This window comes from Cyprinus carpio, chromosome B1 (genome assembly GCF_018340385.1).
Source record: "Cyprinus carpio isolate SPL01 chromosome B1, ASM1834038v1, whole genome shotgun sequence".
Classification (NCBI taxonomy): domain Eukaryota; kingdom Metazoa; phylum Chordata; class Actinopteri; order Cypriniformes; family Cyprinidae; genus Cyprinus; species Cyprinus carpio.
In genome coordinates this window covers 27659267-27687242 of record NC_056597.1, presented here as the reverse complement: position 1 = coordinate 27687242, position 27976 = coordinate 27659267, and the positions used below count along the sequence as shown (strand labels likewise).

At 38.0% G+C, this 27976-nt stretch overlaps 1 pseudogene; it reads left to right on the top strand.

The window, feature by feature from the left end:
• The window catches only part of LOC122135924, a 140364-nt pseudogene extending 127393 nt beyond the window's left edge, over window positions 1-12971 (top strand).
• Window positions 12972-27976: the final 15005 nt, after the last annotated feature.

The following is a 27976-nucleotide window of genomic DNA, read 5'->3' as shown; positions in this document are numbered from 1 at the left end:
GCTTATAACCTTTTCCATTGCACAAAATGTCCTTCAAATTGTAAAATATTTTTCATTAGAAAAGAAAAAGAACTGTTCACTGAAAGATTATGTGGGGAACCCAAAATTCTTCTATAGCACCACTGTGAAATTACACTTTTGGAACCTTTATTTTTAAGAGTGCAGGATAAATTTTGGGCGGGGAGTTGTCATTTACATGAGGCTGCTGTACATACAAGTCTATCAAAGGCTAATAGTGATTTGCTCTGCTTTGTGATCAAGTTAAACCCACACAACCTACTGTACGCATCTAGATCGGAGGCTTTGAGATTTTCAGGTAAATAAGACAGAGCGTTCTTTTTTTTTCCTTTAAACATGTCTCACTCTTTCAGTCTGGTAGATTCATCTGGACTGATGGTTCCTCCTGGAACTGTCAAATTTGGACCCCCTGGTGAGCCAAACACTGTCCTCAGCTACAAAGAAGACTGTGTGGAAATGAACTGGAATCGTAAGGGTTAAGCCTTACCATTTTACCAATAATTCTATTTACTTGTAAAATCATTGCATGAATAGTATAAAATATCATTTATAATCTATAATAAGTATTTATTCTCTGTTGGTTTAAACTTTTTCTACTTTTTCAGATGTTGGCAAATGAAATGACAATGCTTGTTGTGTGAAAAACAAAACTACATGTGTGGCTTCAAAGTGATGACAGCTTTGACTCAGACTTTGGGCCTAGACTGAAAAATTTTATCAGGTTATCAATACATGAAACCTTCAACATAAAACATTGTTTTTAAAACTGTGAAAAATGCAATGTGTTTTCAAATTAATTAAAAATTGTTTTCTAATAAAATAATGAGTTGGTGGAATAGATCTGCTATGCTGCTACGCTGCTGTTGCTGCGGCAGAGCAAGCACCTAGACTTGCTACTGCCAATACATCCACAACATGTGGCTGTGAGCATGTAAAGAAATATGCTGCGGCACATACAGTATAACATATATGAATAACCCCCATAGCATACAATTAATCACTTGTTGTGATCTAAACATGTGGAGCTGGGGAAGGTGGAGGATTTCTGAAGCACACTGCAAACTGCTACAGCAGACACTAGCCAAGTATTTGAATGTTGAGCAGCAAACTAATTGGCTACTGATACAGCAAGAGAACCAATCAGCTGTGCCATGTGATAATGATGTCATTATGTCAGATTGAGTTAGATCTATCGGACTGCACCATCTAGAGTTTCATGCCAGAACTTTGGATATTTGAGGGAAATATGATTTTATCTATATTTGTCACAGTACATTTACATGTAGATTTTCACATTCATAATGTAATTATTATCATATTATTACTCTTCTCACATCAGCCACTAGAAGGGGCTGTAAAAGCCTCAAATGAAATTTCATTCAGACTGACCACAGTCCGATAAATTGAGGTGTGCTGTCTCTGAGGTCCACTTACTGTATAATGTTATCAATATTTTTACATCAAAAATAAATAATAAAAAAACCCAACAACATAATTTAGAAGTAATAGGTTATTTTCTGTCCTGTTTTTAATCCCCCTCATCAGAACACTCTGTTTGAATAGGTGTGGTGGATTGTAGACTCTGAAGTAAATGCCCACTGCTATGATTGGCTAACAGTTGTGTGTGTTTGACAGCCTATGTCCTTCATAGACAGGCTGCTGTGATTTAGGTTTTAAAAAAAAAAACGCAATAAATGAATATCTGTTTAACAGACAAAGCAATAGTGATCACGTAAAAAAAAAAAAGTTACTCACACTATTGTGTTGCAACATTACTGTCGGATCCATATATATATTCTGCACAGCATCATCTTTTAGTTTCTATCTTTCCGAAAATCTCACATCGAATTGTGCCTTGTTTGTAAACGAATCAAACGAACAAGTTCTTACTGACACAGCCTGGAACTTCATTCAGAATAAAGTTCATCCACCTTTTCCTAATGTTGGGATCAGAAGGAAGGCAATGCAAAGACTGTTTTTCCACAACTTGGCACTGCATAGTGTCTTGTTGTCTTTGGAGGCATCTTTTTGCATAGACCCCTTCACCTCTCTCGTAAACACTGCATGTGTAAATCGGGGGGCGGGGTTAAACAGGCAGTGATGTAGAAGCAGACGTTGATGTTCTTCTGCAAAGGTAGGGTTTAGCCCCACTATTACATCATAGTGGCACATTCCACAACCTGTCGTTTTGGCAGATTGGCTTCGATATAAGCTGTTTTTAGACTAACAAGAAAGATTTGAGTTTTGAAACTTACAGAATGTTTTTTATCATATGACCGCTTATATGTCAAAAGATCAAGGGAATTTTGGTTTCTCAGTTCATGGCCCCTTTAAATAATAATAATAATGTAGGGGCAAGCAACCCACACATCAGTGATACATAATTCACACATCACTGACATACACACACACATATGCATATTTGACACATCACCTTTAAGAGTTAGAGAGTTAAGATGCAGAGAGTGTGAAAAGAATAAATATATGACTGTTCTGGTCTGATGCAGCAATCTTGACTCTGTGTATTTTTGATAGCTTATATAAGCTACAATAAAAATAATAATAATAATAATTAAAAAAAAAAAAAACTATGACCTGTGAGATATGGACCTTATTTAGGGTAAGACAGCATTTAATTTGGTGCCACTGGAAACAAGGCACGTAGACATAGGGTGCATTCCGATCAACTGAAAGTGTCCTAAATAGTGGACCTAACATGGTATTCAACACTCTTCAATCCAATCTGGGGAAATTTACTCACCAGTCATTGCACATCACACCAATACTGCAAAAAGCTACACTAAAATAAGCACAGTGAAAAAGAAACTGAGGTTCTGGAATTTTTATTGAATTTACCCTTGATTGTTTGCAACAGTCAAAATGCAACCATCATGTTTACAGCTTAAACATTAAACAAATACACTTCTTATACAGACTAAATAAGTTAAATGTCATGTTAAAAATCACTACAGACATTTATTATTCCGTTAAAGTACTTTATATATGACTTTACCTTAATAAATTAATATTTATGTAAACACACATAATGTATTATCTAAACATACAATATACTCAACTTTTGTTCATGTTTGAAGACTTTGCAAGTTGTTCAAATTCAAAATGAACACATTTTGTCAAGTCATATGAACTTCAACAGATATCCCCTGTTTAGGGAGTAGTGTGCAGTGAACTGAGATGAAATGAGCTGAAAGCTATGCAGTCTGTTTTTGTCAACTGGAAATATATTTCAATGTGTTGTTGACTTAATCAACAGTACTGTTGGTTTCTGTTTGAGTCAAAGCACATCACTGACATCTGTTCACAGTGTTATGAAGCATCCATAAAACAAACACAGGCCAAAGTTTGCTTGAAATGACCAAGAAAGACATTTCTAAATGTCTTTTAAGCACATTTATCTATCTTTTTTTACCATACTGTACCTAAACACATTATTATACATTTAAGCCTCTAAAAAGGATGTAAAATAAGACAGATTTTATAGCATACATACTATTTTTGGCTGTAATTGTGAAAAAGAAATTAGATGAACTAATGCTTTTTGCAGCATAATGCTGTATAATAAGCACAGCTTAGATATCATGAGGCAACATTTTTAAGGGTGCTTCATGTGTTAGAAGTAACTCTGAAAGTAAGATGTGACAATAAAATGTGAGGAAAAAATGTGAGAGAAAGAGGATGGGTTGTGAAAATGAAAGCGATATAGTATGGCTGGCTTAAAAATTATCGAGTAAATTGATCTTGTTAAATAGTGGAGTTAACAGAAAACTTTTACACTTAACGTGTATCACATCATGTGTTTATGTTGTGGCCCTGTGCTAAAATGTACACATCAATCTACACTAGATTTTGTAAAAATGTGTAAAGCAACCAAGTCTACTGAGCAATCGACTTAAGATCTGCAGCAACTTGGGCGGCACTGATACTGAGTGGTCACAACGGTATCTGTAACCACAAGAATTAGGGGTTTCATTGTCTGCTGTGGAAAAGTAGTAACCTTTCAGATGTTTGTCATTTACTAGATGCTTCTTTCTGAGCCACCTGCAAACTACTGTCTACAAAAATAAAGTCTCCCAGAGTGACACTTAAACACTCTGCTCCCATAAATGCTGCATGCATCTGAAATGGAAACTTCTACAAATGCATATATGTCAGCCGCAAAAATAATTGTCTTTAGTAAATCCTGACAGTCATTTTTAATTCCAAAAGAGGGTTTGCGCTGGTGCAGGCTGGTAGTAAATCTGGCCCTTAATGATAGACAGCACACCCAAATATTACAAGACAGTCCCACTTAGATCACATTTTCACAATTAAATAAATACTGAAGTAAATTAACGACTAATAACTAATGAATTGATTAATGTGTTTGAGAAAAAAGTATGTTAAACTGCAGTCACTGAAGAAAAATGAATTGCAGTGTTCAAAATTCTGGCAAATTTGAACCAATACATTTGTATAAGCAAATAAAATGATATTATCATATTATAAGTGGTATTTTTAAACAGAAATGTTAATGAGTCTGAAAGGTTAACACTGATTAATTAATTTTTAATGTGAAATGTGAAGTGAAGTGTGAAAATGTTGTTGTTGTTTTTTGTTTTTTTTTCAAAATGTAATATTTTTGTCAGTTTAAATATTCACAGCTTAAATATACAACTATGTTATACATCCAAGCCTTTAAAATACAGTGTATTAAAATGCAAGCACTGTTAATGCAATGCAGTTTTTTTTTTTATCATTTACTGCAATTCAACACACATTTTGTTGTGTTGGGGGAAACAAAAAATAATCTTGTTAACGTTTGCATTAAGATGATTTTTCTTACCCCATGGTGGATCATTTTACTTGTTTTAAGTAAAATGCACTTAAATGCACCTGTTCGACCCCAGGAAACAAGAATAAACATATTAGGTTATATCATTTTTAATATAGAAAATGCATCATGATTTAGGACTTTTTAGATATTTGTACTTGAAATAAGACAGAAATACTCAGTAAGAAAAGCATTTTTGCAACATGAATGAATTAATGAGGTATTTAAACATCGCTTACACTTTAAAAAGGGGGAGGAGACCGTAAGAAACTTTTCACTTAACCTCCATTTTGAAACGGGCCCTGGTGAACAAAATGGAAAACAACTTTTTGTAATAGCCTAAATAATCATATATAAATAGCATGATAAAAAATAATAGTATTTAATAAAAAACTAAAAATATCATTATAGTGAAAGTAAAAAAAAAAAACAATCTTATATTATGTATTTTTATTTATGTTTCCCAAATATGATTTATATTTTAGAAGCGACGGGACAGATTTCGCGGGGAATTCAGTAGGCTACGTCATTCGCCCGTAGGTGACATGCCATATAAACCACTGTGGCTGACCTATTACATTACTCAATAATGATGTTAAGGTGTTTGCCATTATTTTTGCAGAAAGATTTAAAAAATGCTTAGAACAAATTATAGCTGATTGCCAATTCAGTTCAATTCAATTCAAGTTTATTTGTATAGCGCTTTTTACGATACAAATCATTGCAAAGCAACTTTACAGAAAATTAAGTTTCTACAATATTTAGTAGTAGCTTATCAGTGGTGACTGTCAGTTTATGTGCATACGGCAGAAATGTTCAGAAAAATCAAAGACATAAACAAACAGACGATTAATACTATTAACAGCAATTATGCAATCAAACTTATAGCAAAATGTGGTAGTTCTGTATGTTGTCTCTGGGTTAGCATCCTCTGAGGTCCTCTGAGGGGTGGGCATCATCTCTTCTCAGGTGTTTCTGGATCTAAAAACAGAGAAACAAATAGAGACTGGAGCTTGTGTAGATCCTAGTTACCACGGGATGTAAAATTCCCAAAGAGGTGTGAACATTATCAGGAAGGCTATTCCAAAGTTTGGGAGCCAAATGCGAAAAAGCTCTACCTCCTTTAGTGGACTTTGCTATCCTAGGTACTATCAAAAGTCCAGTGTTTTGTGACCTTAGGGTGCGTGATGGGTTGTAGCGTGGTAGAAGACTAGTTAGGTACGCAGGAGCTAAGCCATTAAGGGCCTTATAAGTAAGTAAAATACTTTGTAACTGATACGGAACTTAATAGGTAGCCAGTGCAGAGACTGTAAAATTGGGGTAATATGATTATATTTTCTTGACCTGGTAAGGACTCTAGCTGCTGCATTTTGGACTACCTGTAGCTTGTTTATTGAGGATGCAGGACAACCACCTAGCAGTGCATTACAATAGTCCAGTCTAGAGGTCATGAACGCATGAACTAGCTTTTCTGCATGAGAAACAGGTAACATGTTTCGTAGCTTGGCAATGTTTCTAAGATGGAAGAATGCTGTTTTGTAACATGGGAAATATGATTTTCAAAAGGACAAGTTACTGTCTAATATAACACCCCAGATTTTTGACGGTAGAGGAAGTAACAGTACATCCGTCTAATTGCAAATTGTAATCTACGAGATTCTGGGTAATGGTTTTTGGTCCAATAAGTAATATCTCTGTCTTATCTGAAATTAATTGGATAAAATTATTGGTCATCCAATCAGAAAATTATTGGTCATCCAATCAGGATTCATGAAGGGCAGACATATAAGTAATAATATTTGTTTGGTCCTAGATTTAATTGATTATAATGATTATGTTAATAGTGAAAGTTTTATATCTTTTGCAGATTTTTATAAAGCATTTGACACCATTAACCACAAATTAATTTTTGAGTCTTTGGATTTTTTTGGCTTTGGTGATTTCTTTAAAAGGGCCATTTATACTTTATATAATGGGTGTAATAGCTCAGTAAAACCTTGCAAATGGCACTACCCCCAGATTCTCTTAGAAAGAGGCATAAGGCAGGGATGCCCAGTATCTCCTTTTTAATTTTTACTTGTAACCCAGACAATTACCCTTTACATTAACAAATATAATTTTCACGGAATCAGGATTTTAGAAAGAGAAATAAAATGCAGTCAATTAGCAGATGATACAACAATATTTGTTAGAGATTCATTAGAAATTAAAAATGTGATTGATTGTTTGAATGACTTTTCATTGGTTTCAGGGTTAAAATTAAATTTGAACAAATGTGAGTTGTTCCATCTGAAAAATAGTGAACTTCTCGATATTAATGGCATCCCTGTAAAGAATGTTTTTACCTATTTAGGAATCAAAATATGCAAAGATGAAAAGGAAAGGGGACAGCTTAATTTTCAACTTGTGGTTAAAAAAGTTAAAAATAGATTTCATTTATGGTCAATGAGAGACCTGTCAATGAACGGTAGAATTCTTTTATCAAAAACTGTCTATCTCGTCTGCTCTATCCTGCTATTTCTCTAGAAGTCCCTAATAACATCATTAAAGAAGTAGATAAAAATCTTTACAATTTCATTTGGAGAAATAGATCTCATTACATTAAAAAAAGGTACCTTAACTAATTTGGTTGGTAATGGAAGCTTAAATGTGCTTGACTTCAGCACATCAAATGCAATTTTAAAGAATAGATAGATCAAGCTGTCACGTTTATGGTCTGTTTATGTTTTGTTTCCATGCCCTTATTTGATCCTTCCTTTTCCTGTCCTAATTGTTTCCAATTTTTTCCAGGTGATTCTTGTCATTTAGTTATCCTCATCACCTGTAGTCAACCTTGCTACGTGTGTTTTCCTGTTTCCTTTTGATTATTAAAATTAGTAAAATTCTTCTAGGTCTCCTCACTCCTTTGCTCCTACACAGCAGCAGTACCGTGACAGAATTCCAGACCAAGAACAGTAAGCGGAGCTCCATTAATAAAAGTCTTTTGCTTTCCTGGTTTTTCCCCCCGCTGCATGGAAGTCGCCACTTACTCCAGCCCACCGGCCGCTCCAGTGTCAAGTCTGCCAACCACGACTTTTACCCCAAACTTAGAGGAGAATCTAAGGAGGAGAAGGCGGTTGGTGCTATTCCCTAGGCTTGCTCCACTGATGGGTCCAGCCCCAGAGCTTCCTCCAGTGTTGGCTCCAGCCCCAAAGCTTGCTCCAGTGTCGGCTCCAGCCCCAGAGCTTGCTCCAGTGTAGGATGCGGTTGCAGAGCTTGCTCCAGTGTCGGCTCCAGCCCCAGAGCTTGCTCCAGTGTCAAGTCCGCCGACCACGCCTTTCAACCCAAACTTAGAGGGGAATATAAGGAGGATACTCTGTGGGTGCTAGTCCCTAGGCATGCTCCAGTGTTGGCTCCAGCCCCAACGCTTGCTCCAGTTTTGGCTCAAGCTTTGAGGGGAACGCTTGCTCCAATGTCAAGTCCACTGAACACGCCTTTCACTCCAAACTTAGAGGGGAATCTAAGGAGGAGAGTTGGTTGGTGCTAGTCCCTAGGCTTGCTCCAGTGTCTGCTCCAGCCCCAGAGTTCCCTCCGGTATTGGCTGCAGCCCCAAAGCTTGCTCCAGTGTTGGCTCCAGCCCCAGAGTCCGCTCCAGTGTCAAGTCCACGGACCACGCCTTTTACCCCGAACTTAAAGGGGAATCTAAGGAGGAGAGTCAGTTGGTGCTAGTCCCTAGGCTTGCTCCAGTGTCGGCTCCCACCCCTGAGTTTGCCACAGTGCCAGCTCCTCATAAGCCCTTCCCAGTCCCTGAATCCAGCCCAGAGTGGGCTCCAGCCCCCGCGTTTAGCCCATTGAGGGCTCCAGTCCCTGAGTTTAGCCCAGTGAGGGCTCCAGTCCCTGAGTTTAGGTTTGTGAGTGTTTGTGCTTCAGAGTTTGGGTTTTGTCTTTGTCTCTGTCCTTTTCTTGTATTGGACTAGAATCCAACAGGGTGGTTGGTATAGTTACTGTTTTTGTTTTGTTTTCCCAGTTTCCATGCCCCTATTTGGTCCTTCCAGTTCCTGTCCTAATTGTTTCCAATTTGTTCCAGGTGATTCTTGTCATTTAGTTGTCCTCATCACCTGTCTGCCCCTTGTTATCTGCCCAATTTGAGTTTTAGCCCATTCTGTTCTCCTTTGTCTGGAATTGTTCATGTCAACCTTGCTATGTGTGTTTTACGGTTTCCTTTTCATTATTAAAATTAGTCAAAATTCTCCTATGTCTCCTACACAGCAGCAGTATCGTGATTACTTTCATTACTTTCATTTTTTTTTACCTGTATTTATATAATATAACTTATTTATATTATACTGTATATTTTTTCTATTTCTTTGTTGTAGTTTATTTTGTTCAGTACCTTTATATTATATGTTGGAAATCAATAAAAAAAAAAAGATGTGACTACTGTGACGTGCGTGTAAGTAGCGTAAATATGAAAGTTTGTTGTCACAATGAAAAAGAAAAATCGACCATGGATCATTCAAAATAACGACCTTACCTTCACCGCTTGTAAACCATTATTTATTTGTCTGTCTAAATAAAATGTTTTGTTTGCAGGGGTACATTAGTGCCTCGAACCGCATGCATCCACCCACGCACCGGAACAGTGCCGAAGCTCAACCAAAACATCTTGATCTTGATCTTCCTCAAGACGCATGCATGCAGTTTTATTTTTAACCGCTAGAGTGCTAAACCAGTAACTGTCTATCATGGTTGGCCTGCAGACCTCTGGTGGATTTCGTTTGACTTGATATTCTTTTTAAGGTAAAGAGCAACCATTGACTGTGGCATAGCGAAACAAACATACAGGCCAATGTATGTTTTAACTGTAGCTGGCTTTAAATGACCAACTATTTTATTTAATTAGCCTATGTTTTATCATCCTGTAGTACAGTGGTTCCCAATCCTGGTCCTGGAGAACCCCCAACACTGCACATTTTTGGTGTCTCTCTTATCTGACATACACATTTGAGGTCTTGAAGTCTTCCTGGCCCAGTCAGTATGGAGGAAAGGAGAGGAAGGTAGCAGTCCACATGATGGGGGAGGCAGCAGAAAGTGTCTCTTGGTGGTTATTGAGTAGGAGAGAGGAGCAAAGCTGGAATCAAGGAGGAGAAGAATGGTAGTGATTTGGCCACCAACCCACCAACAGGAGGGTGTTACGGTTTAGGGGTCGAAACACCCAAGGAGAGTTGGATACTGTCTGATGACATCAGCTCCTCCTAGCCAAAGCTACACTCTTGCAAAGTGAATGCAAGACAAGAATCTCTTAGATCTTGCATAATAACTTAAAAAAAAAAAAAAACTATTTTTGACAGTTATGTTCTAGCTATAATGATGAATGGAAAGTAAGAAGAACTAATGCTTCATGTAACCTAATGCATTATGTTCCTAATACAAGTAGTTTTGTTTTATCATGAGGCCAGCTTTAAGGGTTTTTTTTTTATTTGTGATGAAGAACTGAGAAGGAGATGTGAGAGAAATAGGAGGGGTTGTGAAAATTAAAGCGTTACAAAGTGACTGGCAGATTAATTTAATTCAAATTAAGTGACAAAGCGATTCAGGTTGATAACTGTCGCCAGCAGTGTCAGGTGGAGTTAAGATCACAACTGTATCTTCAACCACAAGACCTATTGGTTTCACTGTCTTGTAGTAGACTTTTCAGATACTTGTAATTTACCAGATTGCCTCTTTCTGATCAATGTACTGTCTACAAAATCAATTTTAAATATATAAATGTAAATAATATGAATATAATTATTAATACTTCATGTGTTAGTATTGTAGTAGGGTGTGTTGTTTTGATTGTTGTTGTTCTTTGTTTTGTGTTATGTTTTTGGATTCTTGTGTAATAGGACCCCTTTGAAAACGAGATTTGGCATTTATCCCAGAGAATAAAATTTGTTGCAATTTTAGCCTGTTTTCCAATCACAATACTGATAGGGTGGGGAAAAGATAAGAGAAGGGTCATGCAAAGTGTAGGAAATAAGATGCAGACCTATTTCTTGTTTGGTTTGAACCATTACTTAAAGTTAAAAGTGCATAATGACTCAGATTGTAATGAGAAGCAGCGGGAATGAAATCCTTTAAGGTCATGATCATATAATAAAACAAGTAATCATGTTTCAATCCACCAGGAAACGGTCTCTCTTCTCATTCTTTCCTTTTTTTTTATTCATTGAAACTTGAATGCCATAGGTTGATCTGTGTAAACTTTACACAGTTCACACAAAAAATCTATTATTTTTTTCTTAATTATATTAAATATATTTATATTTAAATGCTTCAGTCACTAGATGTGTGTAACGGTTTCCTGTGTGATGAATAAAAAAACTGTTCTTCACCCATGAGACAGTAAGACAGAGAAGAGGAGGAGTTGTGAAATCGAATGGAAAGGTATAAAAAATAAGGTGAGACAGATGCTAAATTATTGTGAGGGAGAGAGACGAGGAGAAGCTGGTGAACTACAATGGCAAGTCTTTGTATCCTATATTATATATATATATAGATATATCTATATATATATATATAATATAATATAATTTGTGCTTAATAATCATATTCCACTTCTTCGACAGGTCAAATCAGGATCTATTGGCGTTCTGTTGATGATTCTCCTTTTGGGGAGTGGAAAACTTCTTTAAAAATGGAGAGAGGTCATTTTTAATTCATACTCAAATATATTTATGTTGACTTTTCATAATATATCTATTACTTCACACACATTTCTTAATGAGCCCTATATTAATTAAAGGTAAGCCAGGTGTTGTTAAACAAAAATCAAGTGACACAGTTTGTGCATATGGTTTATAAAGTATTTGTTGAGATGACTTGCTTTGAGTATGCATTAGTAGATTAACAGAGTGATAAATTAAAAGTTCATCTTTTAAACAGGCAAGAAATACTATATTTATAAAATATGTTCAAATATGTGATTCTGTCATTTAGAGTTTGTTGCAGGCCGTACAAATGTCACTGTGCAGTGTTCTATGCCTAAACCGTGTAATGTGTACGGCTTCCCTGATGGTACAAAGTGGGCAGTGTCTGTGTCAAATCACTTCAACAGACCTCTCAACTTCACTGATGCCGAGGTATGGTTTTTTGTCCATGCAATGTGAAAAAAATCAATGTAATGTGTAGTCATAAAATGTTCTTCCTTGTTCATATCCAGTTCAGCTGTAGGACCAAAGCCCCTGGTGCACACTTGGTGTCGGTGCATAAAAAAGAGCACAATGATTACCTGCTCTGCATTGTGAAAAAATTCAACCCAAATAACCTGCGCTTCTGGCTCGGAGCTTTTGAACTTTTTAAGGTAAAAAAAGACAGAAATCTGTTGGTGTTTACAAAAAAGGGAGAGCAAAGAGAAAATTACTGATTTTATGTTTTTATCTGGTTTTCTATGACATGCATGCACTATAGTTTCTCACTAACAACTTTTTTTGTGTTTCTTTCTTTTTTTCTTCTTTAAAATCTCCTTCTCATTCTCTCAGTCTGGTCAGTTTCTTTGGGTTGATGGATCCTACTGGGATTTTCAAATCTGGACACGTGGTGAACCCAACCATATGTACACCAGCATAGAGGAATGTGCGGAGATGAGATGAACTGGAAAGGTAACAACAGAGAGACACTAATGGGTTATAGGATAATCACATTGAATTTTAAGTGAATGTTTTGCTAAATGATTTATTCCAGTGATGCTGTGAGGAATATTTGGTAAGACACACTGCAGATGGTAGAATAATCTCTTCATTTCACTGTCCCTTATTTTCAGAGATTGGCAGATGGAATGACGATGCTTGTCATGTCAAGAAAAACTACATATGTGCCTTCAAACGAAATGCCGTCTTGAAACCAGGCTCTGAGGAGATGGAGTAGTTTTATCTGGGTACTGTCCCATAAAACTTTCTGAATAAAATTATATTCTCTGCATCAACAAAAAACTTACAATAAAAATAAATAAAAAATAATTCTTCAAAATAATTCTTCAAATAGCTTTAAAATGCTAATAAAGAATATTTGCAATCAAAATTATCAGTTGGTTTTATTTTTTTGATTGTTTGTCTGATTATGACTGACTGTAATGAATACACCTATAAAAATAAAGTTTCCAAATGTGTATTTTTGCAGTGATGCCTAGGAGAACCATTTTTGGTTCCCAAAAGAACCTTTCAGTAAAAAGTTCCTAAATGAAAATTTTGAAGAACCATAAAATATAAAGAATCTTTTTTGAATATAAAGAAGCTTTTCTGCATTTGAAAGGTTCCGTGGATGTTCAAGGTTCTTCATAGAACCATTGATTCTAATAAAGAACCTTAATTTTTAAGAGTTTATAAATATTTAGGAGACCAGATCTCTGCGTGGAGCGCTGGATGTTGTCAGACAAAAATGCTCACTAGATTATTACAATAATGGCAAAATAATTGTTTGGAAAATGTAACAACTGATATTTCCTACTGACACACTACAGCAAAAGATAGAAATAACTTTAAAATTAATAACTTTAAACTTAAAACCATTTTAAGCTGGTAAAATTCTAGTGTTCTAATAATTTTGGCAACCACTCTATGCTTGTGTCAGTTTAATAAAAAAAAGGTTTTTATATATATATAAAAAGTTTTATATAAAGTTTGTTTTGCCTTGAAACTATTAATCTAAACATATGTGCTACAAAAAGACCCACATTGTAAAAAATCCAATTAACAAAAATGTTGTAAGGACAAAAATATTTAAAGCTGCAGTCTCTTTGTCGCCATCTCTGTTTGAAAACCTGCACTTGCAGCTGTTTGCGGAATTATTCCTTGGGTGGGTTGTGGGCGGCACGACTCCAGCGCGGATGAATCTAATGTTTTGAGGTGTATGTGTGGCAGTCAGTCACTGCACTGGTGTGGGTATTTTCTTTACTTCAGAATCACAGATTCTAGCCTACATATATAAGAATTTTTACCGGATATTGTCATCTGAACAAGTAAGTTACAAGTCTGCCATGTTCGTTCTGACCAAACTGCGGGAAAAAACAACGAATTGCAATAAACCGCCCGCCTACCAATGTGATTTATTAAAGAATCAGTTAGTCATATCACATACACCATGCAATGATTATTGTTATCATTTTTTCAAAGTATTAATGTAAACAACCATCGCATGCGTGGCTATGGCCCGTTATAGACAGGGCTTAGCTAAACCAGGATTAGGCCATAGGTTCAATTAGACATTTACTAATTTTATAAAACATGCCTCTTTGAAAAAAAAACATCTGGTGTGCATCTTGAGACAAAACAAAGGCATGATATATTTACGATCAGGTCAAGTGCAAGTTTCTGCATTTGAAAACAGCCAGACTTCATTGGTCTAGGGACTAGGCTAGCTTTTATGGAGATGAAGATTTCGCTTTTCAGCACGCACCTGGAATTCGCTCACCGTGCCAAAACCACTGGTGAATGGTTTACTGACCCATTGGTATTACTGTGTGTCAATGGCCTGCCACTTCTCATGACTGAACCCCATAGAGAATCTGTGGGATATTGTGAAGAGAGTTGGAGAGACGCAAGACCCAAACACTAGCTGAGCTTAAGGCCGCATCGAAGCATCCTGGGCCTCCATAAAACCTCCAGCAGGGCCACAGGTGTTGGTCCATGCCCGCACGCATTATTGAAGCAGTCACTTTCTGCAAAAGGGATGCCCGCCCAAGTATTGAGTGCATACACTGAACATGAATTATTTGAAGGTTGACTTTTTTTGTATTAAAAAAAACACTTTTCGTTTATATTGGTCGGATGAAATATGCTAATTTTTTTTAGATATTTTGGGTTTTCATGAGCTGTATGCCAAAATCATCAGTATTAAAACAATAAAAGACCTGAAATATTTCAGTTGGTGTGCAATGAATCTAAAATATAGTTTACTTTAGTTTAATTTTTATCATTACATTATGGAAAATAATGAACTTTTTCACAATATGCTAATTTTTTGAGAAGGACACTGTATAAATAGATATATAATATATATATATATTATATATATATATATATATATATATATTATAAATAAAAAATCATCTTACACAAATTAACGCACTTCTCTACATTTTAAAAAATGAAAATACAAAGAGAAGAGTTCTAAACTAATGCGCTCTCTTCCCATCTTTATTTGACCCCTCTACACTTTTTCACTCACTATTCTAATTCTATTTTTAAAAAAAAAAAATTAACTACCTTTTTAATCTTTTGTAGTCTATCTATTTCTTTTCATGGTATTATACAATTATAAAAAAAAGACATCTAACACTAGCTTGCTCTAGCTCTATTCTTTTTCTATTCTATCCGTTTTCTTTTTATTTATTATATTATTTTAAAAGCCCTTGCTACATATACCGTGTTTAACGCTAACTGAGACTTGTTATAGCACTTATATATCATTGCTCGTTTTGTTGTTTTTTGATTGCTTCCATTGTCCTCATTTGTCAAGTCGCTTTGCATAAAAAGTCGGCTAAATGACGAAATGTCTTCACTGTACGTCACGCACACACGAGGTCTCAGACTCAGATCACGTTACAGAGATCACAAACACTGACAGTCAGCAACAACCATAGCTTACCGGCGCGCTGAAAAGAGCTAGTTACATTATCTTTCTCAACAAGGAGCTGATAACATCGTTTCCAAAGCAATTAAAACCACAGCTTCACTGTTAATAGAGAAACGCGGCAAAACAGTGGTAATGCATACATACACACATCCTGTCTCTCTCTCATAAATGAACACTTGATAAATCACACTTTTCTGAGAATAGATTATTGAAGATTATTGAAGAAACAGCACAAGCTAACCGGTGGTTTCAGAAAGCAAGGGCATTTCGCCTCGTGAGAGAGCTCGCGCGTACACATGGTTTGCCAAGGTTGACAAAAACACATTTAGCAGATATTCCATATTGCGCAAGTTTGGAAGTTGGACGCTTTCGGTGACTAAGTCTCTTTATATCAGGCAACCCCGGTTGTGTTCCTCTGCGGCCAGATTAAACCTTGATGTAGCCTATATGTTATGCTCTATTCATTAGTGTTTAGAAACCTGCACTTTTTTTTACTCCATTTTAACGGGTGATCTTGTACTTCAAATTAAGCGCTGGTCCCAATGCTGCGCACCGTGCCACAATATCGATATAGGGCCACTGTATCAATCCTCTCGTGGTATCGATGTATCGAACACAGCACTAATGAGTATCAGGTGTGTATTACGCGTGTAGATTTCAATTTCTGTACAGTCTAATCATTGTCATACATGTTCTTAAGAAAATTATTTTAACCCAAAAAAAAGGGCAGTCCTATGCTCCCTTCGAACTGGTTCTCTTTAAAATACAAATCTTGTGTAATTGCAGACCATCTGTAATCAGAAGCACATTTAAAACTGGAATATAATTAAATTTTTTTTTATTCACATGTTTCATTAACACATAATCCTTACTGGATTACAATCCACCATCAAAATGATACATTTATGTTGCAGGTCAGAGCGGACTACCAATTTAACGGGTCCTCGCTCCTCCCTCTAACTTCCACTTTGGGACCTCGAGGAGGTCCCACAACACCCCAATGAACGAACAGACAACCAAGATTAAAATGTAACAATTTTATTTATTTAAAAGTTTGGGGAAAGGGGAGGGGAAACTTTAAAACTACTAATGACTCAAACTATTTGTCCACAGATACGGATTCCAGTCCTCGATAACACTCCTCTTCAGCCCTTCCTCAACACTCCACTTCAGCCCTTAATTTCCAGCCGACTCCACTCCAGCCATTTAAAGCAAGAGCTAGGCAGTTGACGTGCAGGGACTTTCTGGCTCTGAAGGGGGGGGGGGTGGACTTCAAAACCCAAGGCTGAGCTTGTTAGCATGCAGGGGTTCTAGCTCCCAGGTAAGTACAGAATTCATACACAGGTGAGCATTCACAGGGCTGGGCTGTTAACTGGCTACTCACCACTGAAGATATTCAGAGGTCGGTATTCCACAGCAGATACGGGTTTGGTCGATGACTGACGGCTGGTGGGCCTTACAGGTGAGACTGCAAACAATACTGGGCTTCCCACACACCTTGGCAAAGGGGGCACACAGGGGAGGATCGGCTGTTGTCCTTCGCTTCCCTCGTCGAAGAGACAGCACAGACGACACGCACAAGGCCGGTGTTGCTGACAAGGCCAATGACACAACGTCACATGGATGAAAGGGTAAGGCTTTGATTTAAAAGCTTACAGAGATCGCTGTGTGGGCGACGTCATCCAACCTCCTCCAGAGGCGCCTCCAACACGTCCAAGCTCCAGCTTACTTAAGGTAAAGTGTGGTTGCCACCAATACACTGCTCCTCTCTGTCAGGCCTCTTCCTACGACCGGGGACACAACCACGGACAAACACCACACACCACAAAGGCACTACAACTTCTCCTCGTGGGTACACTTCAATATAGGAGCACGTCACCGCACTCCACACACTCAGTGAAAGAAGATCCTGGTGTGAGTCCCCCGTTCGGGCTCAGAGTCCTGGCGGGGCGTGTCAATGGACGAAGGCAGGGGGGCAGACCACAGCAGGGCGTATATATATCATACACCGGAGTCTCTCCGTCTTTCCCAGCGATCTCCAACGCAAGGCACGACTATCAACACTGAGTAAACACACAAGCACTGAGGATTATTAGATCAACACAAGGGGGGGGGAGGAATTACCCACTGCTACGCAGAAATATGCAGTCGGAACCCTTTCTTACAAGGCAGTTAGTCTCCCTCCACATCCATCAATCCACTCTCCACAATATACAAGGAATGTTCATAAAGTCTTCACCCACCAGTACACAGTGTTGTTCCTCTCCCAATACGAATTCAATGATCTCCTTAACTCAGGGGCCTTCCAAACATAGGATCGCTCCTTCAACTCAATTCACAATAAATGTAACACAAAACATACAAAAGGTTGATCACTTAACTTCCTCCGCACTTCCAATCTCCCCTTTCCTTGGATTTTCCGTTACAGCCCGTAAATCACAACATCCACTCCACTCCACTCCACTCCACTCCACTCCACTCCACTCCTCTCCACTCCACTCCACTCCTCTCCACTCCACTCCACTCCACTCCACTCCACTCCACTTCCGTATCGTGTGGAACAACAGCAGAACAGACTACCCTCTTCCTGTTCATAAACCAGCCCCTTTTATATCTCTGCTTCCTTCCCGATCCTCCAATCGGTATCCGACACGTCCTCTTCCCACACCTGACGTGTATCTTGGATAATTTCCCCGCCTTGGGCCAACCGAACAGAACTCGTGTTTCACTTAAATTAGTCCGGGCTCGAAATATACCCACACTTCAGTTCCGCCCGGAAAAGAAAAGTTCCGCTCGGATTAGTCACCCGGTGACATCTAATTATTCTAGCTGCTGTGAGAAAAGGCTATAAACCAGGGGTCGGCAACCTACGTGTGCCAACAGTGGCACGCAGAGGGATTATCGCTGGCACGCGAGCATTAGGGAAAACTGCATACTGACGTACATTTTGAGGTATTAACTTATCATAGTCACACAGCCTGTTAGGAGCTATAAATACTATTAAAGTGTGAGAATTAACTTGCACTAGTCTACGGATGCGCGCGCGACCGCTGCACATACTAGGCGCTTCAGATCAAAGCCTCAGCGGTCTAACAGCGCTCGTCAATGTCAAAATGACTGAGATGGCCAATCAAAACAAAGTAGGCGGGGTTTACTGTTCACAGATTCAGAGCGCGAAGCGTCAGTTTCACGTTAAAGAGAGCGAGGTAAGATGAAGCTGCAAATCATTTAATATTAGTCAACTTTTAATGATATGTTTACGATAGAAATGTTAAATGACCGAAAGTTATATCCAGCGATGCAAACTACTCTATTTTTTCTCAAATATGCCCATTTTGAGAGAGAGAGAGAGAGAGAGAGAGAGAGAGAGAGGTGTAAATTTTATGTGTCTGTCTCTCTCTACAAACAATGAGTTTAGTTACTTTAAAACAGCGATTTTACCCCCCTCCTTGCTGAGAGATATAACGTAGCGATTCAGTATTGATTATTAAAAGTCTGTGTGTGTGTGTGTGTGTGTGTGTGTGTGTGTGTGTGTGTGTGTGTGTGTGTGTGTGTGTGTGCGCGCGCATCAAGTAAAGCAGAGCATTGATATAGAACGGTGATTAAACTGAACGGTTTAAATGCATTGGCCTTGTCACACACACACACACATACTTTGATGTTCATGTTACAAACGCTATCGTTAAACTATATTTATAGTAAAAACGTGGTACATTTTCTTCAGAAACTATAGCTGATGCCTTGTTTGATGAATGCAGTTACGTTATATCCACATTGTTTTGCCGTTATTTTCCCGCAGTAATACTTTAGAAGCATGTCACTTCTTTATTGTAGTGAAACAATAAATTCTAGCTCGAAACACTGCTTATAAATATTACATTGTAAACGTGTTAACTTGTGATTTGCGTCCACTAGCTGGTATTTTACTTGATTATACCATTATATAGCCTAAATTTTATTCTGTAGTCGAAAAGCTGCATCTAAATGTTATAATAGGCTATTATGAATGAATGTAATAATGAATTATAATGAATTATAATGAATGAGTAAGACACTGTATGACAAGCACATTACATGAATTGACAAATTTTTACGTAAAGGGTGACAGCGCACTGCATTAGAAAAAATGACATAAGCGGCTTTCATAACCGCTGGCCAAATTAAAAAACTAAACTTGAATTAAATCATCTTTGAAAAAAGGGGGGCCCTGGTGTTTTGGGGGCCCTCCACAGTTTGCGTACTTTGTGTTTAGGGAGGATCGGCTCTGCAGCAGCTTGACAAAGCTTTGAACCCATATAAAATATTAGCTAGTACAGGTCAGGTGCATAGCCAATAATGGGCCAGGGCGGCACTGGCCTGCCCACATTACTCACTGGCCTGCCCAGGCAAGTTTGTTTAAAATACATTTTTAGTTTATTTTTATTATCAAATGTATTTAAGAAAATATATTAATATAAACCTGATTTATATGTATTAACATCGCCATAATACTGATGCCATGGACTATTCATTTATCAAAAGGAATCGGGACCATCTAAAAGTTGTTTTAGACATTGTGCTGTTTTGTGCCAAGCAGGACACCCCCCTACATGGACACAGGGAAAATGAAGATGCTTTCAATAAAGGAAACTTTATAGAACTGTTCAAGTTCATGTGCAAATATGATCCACGGATCCGAAATCGTCTAGAGCAGCTGCCCAGAAACTGAACTTCGATGAGCCACAGATATACAAAATGAGCTGCTGGAGTCCGCAGCCTCCTTGCTGTTGCGTAAAATCAAAGGAGAAGTCTGTGAAACACCGGGCACCTATTATGCTCTTATGGCAGATGAATACAAGGATGAGTCAAAACGTGAACTGGTGGCTGTTTGTGTGAGATATGTTCACACAGGGAAAAAAAAAAGAATGGGCAATCGGGTTCATGGACACAAGTGACCTAAACGCAAGTGGTATTTCAGAAAAGATGCTACAGGTGATTGAACCACTGCTTCATCCAGGACGCCGGTGCTTGGAACTTGAGCGATCCTGGAAAAGAATGGGCAAGGAGCTCCAAATCCGGAGCAGTGAGCAAAGTACTGATGTTACTTGACGTAATATTAGAAGTGCTTGCTGAGTATGCGGAAAGCAGCGGCCAATAGAAGGTTGAGGCGCAGTCCCTGCTGCAACAAATACAAACAAAAAAGTTCTTATTTTTATTTGTCACATTTGGAAAATTATTTCAGACAAGCGATTTTGCCACACAAGGTTTACAAAGCCCAACATTGTCAGTTCCTGAGTGCATCAACCTAATTGAGGGACTAAAAGAGAGCTTTGCTCGGTTTAGAGACAATCCAGTGTGTGATTTTGAGCAAGTAATGAAGCTAACAGAAGAGTTGATGCAGAAAAATGAAATCACGAGCTGGGTCATCACACCTCGGACCAAGAGTGAGAAAAAGTCCCGGCAAGGCTTGCAGGATCAGTGGTTACAACTAGTTTGGGGAAAGCAACAGGTGTGAGAAATGATGATGACCTAAGACATATATGGAACGACATCCTTGACAGACAGCTGACAGAGCTGGACAATTGTTTCCAAGAGGATCAGTATGGAATAATGAGGGTAGCAGCAACTTTTCTCCCACAGTCTAAAAATTTTGCAGAGAAGGATTCTCTGCGGGCCCTGTGTGATCACTTTCATATATTGGTTGGGAATGCTGAACTAACAGTATTCATTGAGCAACTGCGTCGGAAAGTAGGCAATTGCCTGGAATTTCCGTCCCTCATGGAAGTATTGGACATTTGTGCTCCTGACATATTTCCAAACCTCAACAAACTACTTCCAAGTCATCATCACCCTTCCCATGACTTCTTGTAGTGTTGAGAGACTGTTCTCCACTGCAGGTAGGATAAAAACGGACCTCAAAGCATCCATGAGTACTACCCGCCTCAACAAGCTGTGCCTTTTGTCCTTTGAAAAAGAACTCTAGGACTATGACTATGACTCTTTGGACTATGATGAGATAATTTCTGTTTTCAACACTAAACCCAGCTATTGCTTTCACGTTTTGTAGAATAAAAACAACAAAGGTAGGCCCTGTTGTTTAACTAAATTCCTTTTTTTTTTTTTGCCCGTGAAGTGATTTAACTTAGTGGTGTGTATAGCTGTATGCCCTTATAGGCTACATTGTTTAAATGAGTTGCTATTTTTTTGCCAAAAAAACTTAATTTCCACCAGGCTGATTGCATTGTATATGGTTGATTTAACAGAAATTAGGGAGTGTGTTGTTATTTATTTCAAACCATGCTCTGCTGAGAGTTTTCATTATTTGAATTTCTTTTACTTTTAGCCTATATTTTCGAGTGAACTGTCTGCACTGCTGACTAACTTGAATAAAATAGACAGGTTATTGTCTATGCTGGTGGTTTGTCCAGCCTTTATTGAGCTCTGGTTGGTTGAACATGATGATTAGACAGTGTTTTGATTTGCCTTTGCTGAATTATTGAAAAATAAAGGTGGTAACTGTTTTTTGCAGTTTGTTTGTCGTCTATTTCCACTCTCTAAGGTTTTATTATTTAAGCTCATATTTTTTCTAGGAAAAACCATAGGCCCACTTACTTTTTTAATGGCCCACCCAAAATACAGTTTCTGCCTACGCCACTGGTACAGGTGCAATCACGCTATTCAACCACACAGATATATTTATTTTTGTAAGCTTCTTTTTACGCTGTGACTTAAGGTAGTTTGAATTTTTGATTCTCTAAATATGCCTGTGTTCATTTGTGACCTCTGGGTTTGCTCGCCAAAAAACAAATTTTATTGTTACAATATTAACATTATTTCTAGTAAAAACTTACATTACATTACATTACATGAACTTACAATTCATTCTTTCATCCACACACAAGTGAATAAGTTAAAATCAAGCGGCAACTTCCCGCTCTTTATCGTGAAGCCAACACAGAAGTGACTTAAACTGTAATTCATCAACTGGCCGCTAGAGGCTGCAAAAGGGAGTCAATCCCATAGACTCCCCATGTTAAAATGCCCACTTTACAGCAGAAAAAAAACATGTTTACAGCTTGGGTTCAAAATATGATTTTGGTCTATATAGCTAACTTTACCCTTCATGACAACTGTGAGGGAGGCGATTTTTTTTTTAACTCATCTGTTTAAATTATATTAAGCCTTAAATTTCTGCATAATGAAGGGCATGGCGATGAATTGCAGTTTTAGTCACTTCAGTGTTAGTTTCACGAGAAAGACCAGAGAGATATATCCTGGATACGGTTGCCGCTTGATCTGAAGCGGAGACCTGAACCAGGAAGTTGGTCACCAGGGGCAAGTTCAAGCATAAAACTGGTGCGCAACGTTTAAGTAAGGTTTCCGGGTTGAATGACATGTTTCCTGGAAATGGTGTGAAACAGTGTACAACGGTGTTTGAGATACGTTTTCTCTTGTTTGGTGGGTGTATCACAAATGTCAGCCCAGTCAGCAGCAACATGTAAACACGCGGTATTAATGAGACAGCTTTCACAATGTAATTAACATGTTATTCACAAGAACAAGTATATTATTTGCAAATGTTTATTTACATTAAAGGCAAAATAACTGAAATAATAAGAGCACAAGTATAGATCTGGAAATCCTTTAAGTCTGTCTAAAAATCATTTAGTAATTTCAGTGTCTTCTGGTCCATATCCTTTCCTTAGGAAGGTGTGCTAGACACTGATTTATGTAACATACAAATACTATACATGTTTATATATTTTGCTATTGTATTGTGGTGTGACACTTTCATAAATCTTTCTATACTCCTCTGATTATATAATGGTAAATATTACAATAACACAGCACAACAACAGTGATCAGCAAGAATGATAAGCCTAATACTCACAATATAATAAGGTCATATAGATCATAACACAGTCTCCGAGGTAAGAAGTGGATTATCATTCACCTGAAATGTTTGTCTTTTCATTCTGAAATGCGAGGCAAATGTTGGATCACAATATTAGGGACCACAGTTTCCACAAATCCCTTCACTCGATTGGGATGTTCTCTTTTATTCTGGACAGCAAGGGCAGTGACTGTAACATCGAGTTAACATCGACCACTGCAACTACATACTGTGTGTACTTTCCAGACTTATTTATTGTTTTCATTCCAGGTAATATGTGTAAATGTTTAGAGTTTTTACTACAATTATAATGTGCTTTATTGTTCTCAGTGGCATCTGCGCTAATATTAGTCTGTTTCTTTCTTATTCCGAGGTCACCGTAGCCACCAGATCCAGTCCGTATCCAGATCAGATGGTGTATCAGCACCTAGAGATAACCTCTACAGCCCTGAATGACAATAACTGCAAAATTCAGTGATGTCATCATCTAGTTCAGCTCTTTTCCAATAGTGTCTGTGCAATCAGTTGTAGTGTACACAAATAAGGCCAAAGCCACAAATGGGAAAGCACTCGATCGGTTGACAGAATTTGAGTAGAAAGCATAACCTTGGGGAGAAACCAGGCACAAGGCTCTTTTCCAATAGTGTCTGTGCAATCAGTTAAGTGTCCACAAATAAGCAAGCCAAAGCCGACAAGAAGTCAGATTGAGCAGAGGACTTGTCTGGTTCTTGTGGGTTTGTCCTGATGGCCAACGAGGTCTTTGGAGGGGATCTGTCTCTGGGGCTCATCTAGCTGTATTACAGATGTAATGTTTGTCAAGTGGAACTTTAAAGGGATAGTTCACCCAAAAATTTTTCTTCATTCCTGTATGTTTAGTCTGTATGAAAGATGTTATGAATGGAGATTGTTATTAAATAAAGGCTATTATGTGTTGTAATGTGTGCGTTTTTAGTAATTGATAAACACCAGTTAATCATTATAACTTTTATGATAATCATTTTAATAATAATTTTGTTAAAATATAAAAGTGCATTAAATGTAACTAATGTTCTAACTAATGTTCCCCCTTTGAGAGTTCTAATAACTCTCACAAAATGCAAATTTAGACCTTCATTAGTCCATTCTATGGCCTATGTTTGTTAACATAAGCGCCATCTTGCAGTCATGTAACTTGAAAAGGTTACAGGCACATATAATTTATTCTGTGTCTTGTCCTAGATTTACTTAGGTGTAATAGTTCTTTTTAGAACCATAACTGTTGACACATTCAACATGGATGGTAACATGTTGTGGAAACTACATGATGACACAGAAAACCATGTAGCATAAGAGTGGAAGTCCTGAAGTCCATGGCGCCCTTGTTTTCTATAGTCCATTTCCCACGTAGATTCACTCAGATGACTCTTTGTCCTCATGAAACTTGTTCATGGATGTCTGAGGTGATGCTTTACACCAGGGTGCTGCTTATGAGGATGACATGGCATGCACACATACCTGCAACACAAGAAAACAAAGAAACAGCAGACCTGCAGTATTCATGCATAGATATTTTTAGACTCCTGTTGATCGTATAGTGGTTTTAAGTCTGGTGATCGTATAGTGTTCTTCTCAATCTAGTTTTAAGTAATTTTACACCTATGGACCAGTGAGGTGGGGATAAAACTACTAATAGGGGAAACCTATGAGGAAGTCTTCACCATAGGGTTGGCCCCCAAGGCCTGTTGCACTTCGGTTCTTCCTCGGGCTCCTCACTGGTCTGTGTATGTCCTAGTCTGTCCCTGTAGTTGGTGTGGGAACTTTACTGTGTAACATCTCCATCCTCTAACGGACGATCAGTCATAACAAACATCATAACCCAAAGAGGACAGGTGAGTGACTGGAGTGTGCTGTAGTATAGCTTTGAGGCTGTGAGCATACTTAACTAGTGTTCTCTCAATGGGAGGAAGTGACAGTCACCTTTCTGTAGTTTTATTTACAAAGAATCTTTCATCTTTGTTGTACATTACTGGGGAAGTTAAGCACTCACAGCCCTAAGAGTTAACACCTGAGCAAGCTGCTCCAACAGTTCGGTGAAGTGGGGAGGGGCTCCTTCAGAGTGGTAAGTAGACTGAGTAGGAGCTGAGTAAAGCTGTTAATTTCTCCTAATGTCTTCTTGCTTTTCCTACACTCTTTCATCCAGTGTCCAGTTTTACCACAGTAATGATAACTCCCCTCCTTCTTAGGACTTTTACGTTTCTGTTGGTTCTCTGTGTTGACCTCAAAGTATGCTGCTGCAATCTTTACTCTGGCTTTAACATCAGAGTCTCTTTCCCATGTAGCTAAACTGTCTAGATTACTTCTGAGAGTTTTGTTAGACCAAGTAGATCTAGGAATGGCAAGGCTTTTCTGTACTCAGCTACAAGGCCATCTGTCCAGATGTGGACTAATGGTCCCTTGTCATCTAGCACACTTTCAGGATCATCAACTATTCCACTGTAAGTTACTGCAGACTGACAAAACCTTTCAGTGTATTCACTCACAGTTTCTTCTTTCCTTTGCACACAGTTAGTGATTCTGGACCAGTCTATTTTGGGTCCCATGATATTCTTTAGAATTTTCAAAACACCTTCACTCAAATCGCCTTTACTGGCATGTTGTAGTTCAGAAGTAACAGTAGACTCAAAACTGTTGAATTCAGATTCAGTTAGAATTTGTGACATCAACTGTGTGACTTCTGCTAACGACATGTCATAGAGAAGCATTTTGCTGATCAATGCTCTTCTAAATTCAGAAAAATGTGTGTGCGCTGAGGGTAAGTTCTGGGATAGTCTCTCTCTATATCTTTAGGTCTTAGCGCTTTGGCAACAGTTTGTACTTGGACAACAGAAGAGCTGGGAGGAACACTTCCAATTCCCTCAATTCTCTGAGATCTTCTCCTAGCGCCACATACCTTCACTGAATCTACAGGCACATCAGTTACTGATTGGATGGCTACATCTGTTTCAAAGAAAGCTTTTAAGTCAGGATAATTGTTATCAGGCTGACTATCTTTCTTAGTCAAAGAGGATACTCTAGCACGCAGATCTTTGTTCTGTTCCTCAAGCTCTGACTTATGTTGAGACTGTTGTGTATCTAGCGCTAAACCAAATTCTGTGTGGTAGCAGATAATGCCTTTTACATTGTTCTTGTGAATACATGCTCCAAGTACCTTTTTACATTTTTCATTTGACCATACTTTTTTTGGATCAATACCAAATTTCTTTATCAAGTCCAGTCTGACTGACTCCGTCACTATTGAGTCTATGTGCTCTCCTAACAATGATTTGAACTCACTGTCTGTCCATGAAGGAGTAGCTAGTCCACCTTTTTTTAGTTGTTGGAATCAGCTTAGCATTCCTTCTCAACATTTTATAAAGTCTTTCTGACACAACATGACACTTCTAACACTTCCCTTGCAAGCAGAGGATACACTTGTTAACATATAAAAACCTGTTAACTTTCTCTGGCAAAGCAGAGGACACATCAATAACCTCTCTGACAAAGCAGAGGATACGCTAGTTAATACACATCATAATGTGTTCAACCTTCCCTGGCAACGCAGAGGATAACCAACTTGCCAACACACTGTAATAGTTGTCTTCTCTGACTAAACAGAGGATTAACCTTCTGCCCTGGCAAAGCAGAGGATAACTAGTCTGTTAACCAAACCCTGCAGCTGTTTGTTTACACTTCTCTGACAGCCCAGAGGATAACCACATTAACTGGTCTGTAGTAGTTCTTTGGATAGAGTAACACTCACCAAATCGTTGTTGAGCTGAAAAAGGATCTGGAATTCAGTCTGGAATGATGTGAGATAATAAACGCTCTATCCGGGTCACGGCAACAAAACTGTTGGAAACTCAGTAGGGAAGACCAGGAGACTCTTGGGTAATCTTCAGCAGGACTCTTTATTGAGAATGCACTGTGTGGCGCTGCAGTCATCTAAAGTCTAACTAGTCATTGATACATTTGTAGTTTATATACATTTCTAGGGGAAGGGATACATAGAGGTGGAGACAATCTAAACAAAGCATGCAAATGCAGTACAGGGATCAGCCCCACACTGGCATTTTCCCAGCTTTGATCTCATCACCATTACAGTGTCATTCAAATGCAGAGGTGCCTGTATCGCCCATACCTTCACATTATCATAGAGACAAAGGCAAAGACTCTGTGCCTTGAGCTTAAAAAGCCAGATGGTCAGGAAGAGCATAAAGACAAAAGGTCATTATCTCAAACACCTGATTTTCCTGATTTGATCTTCTTGGATATGTCAGCCTTTTTACCTCAAAATGTAAAACACAATGTACATAACTTTTTCAGTTTATATACTATTATATTGGAAACTAGATTTAACATTTCATAAATTTGTAATACCATATTTTATTTTATTGGATATTAGATTTAACATTTCATTAAATAATAATTAGTTGAAACAGTTTGACATTTTTTTACAGTGCAGGTTAAAATAGATAAGGATACTTATCCCAGTAATACTTGAATACAAATTTCATTAGATAGAATTAGAATTCTCATGAGCACATTAAGCACAAAACTGAATTCAGGGAGTGTGATAAAGAACTCAACAGATGGAAGTGAAAACACTTTTTAATACATGTTGTAAATTTGTAATACCACACAAC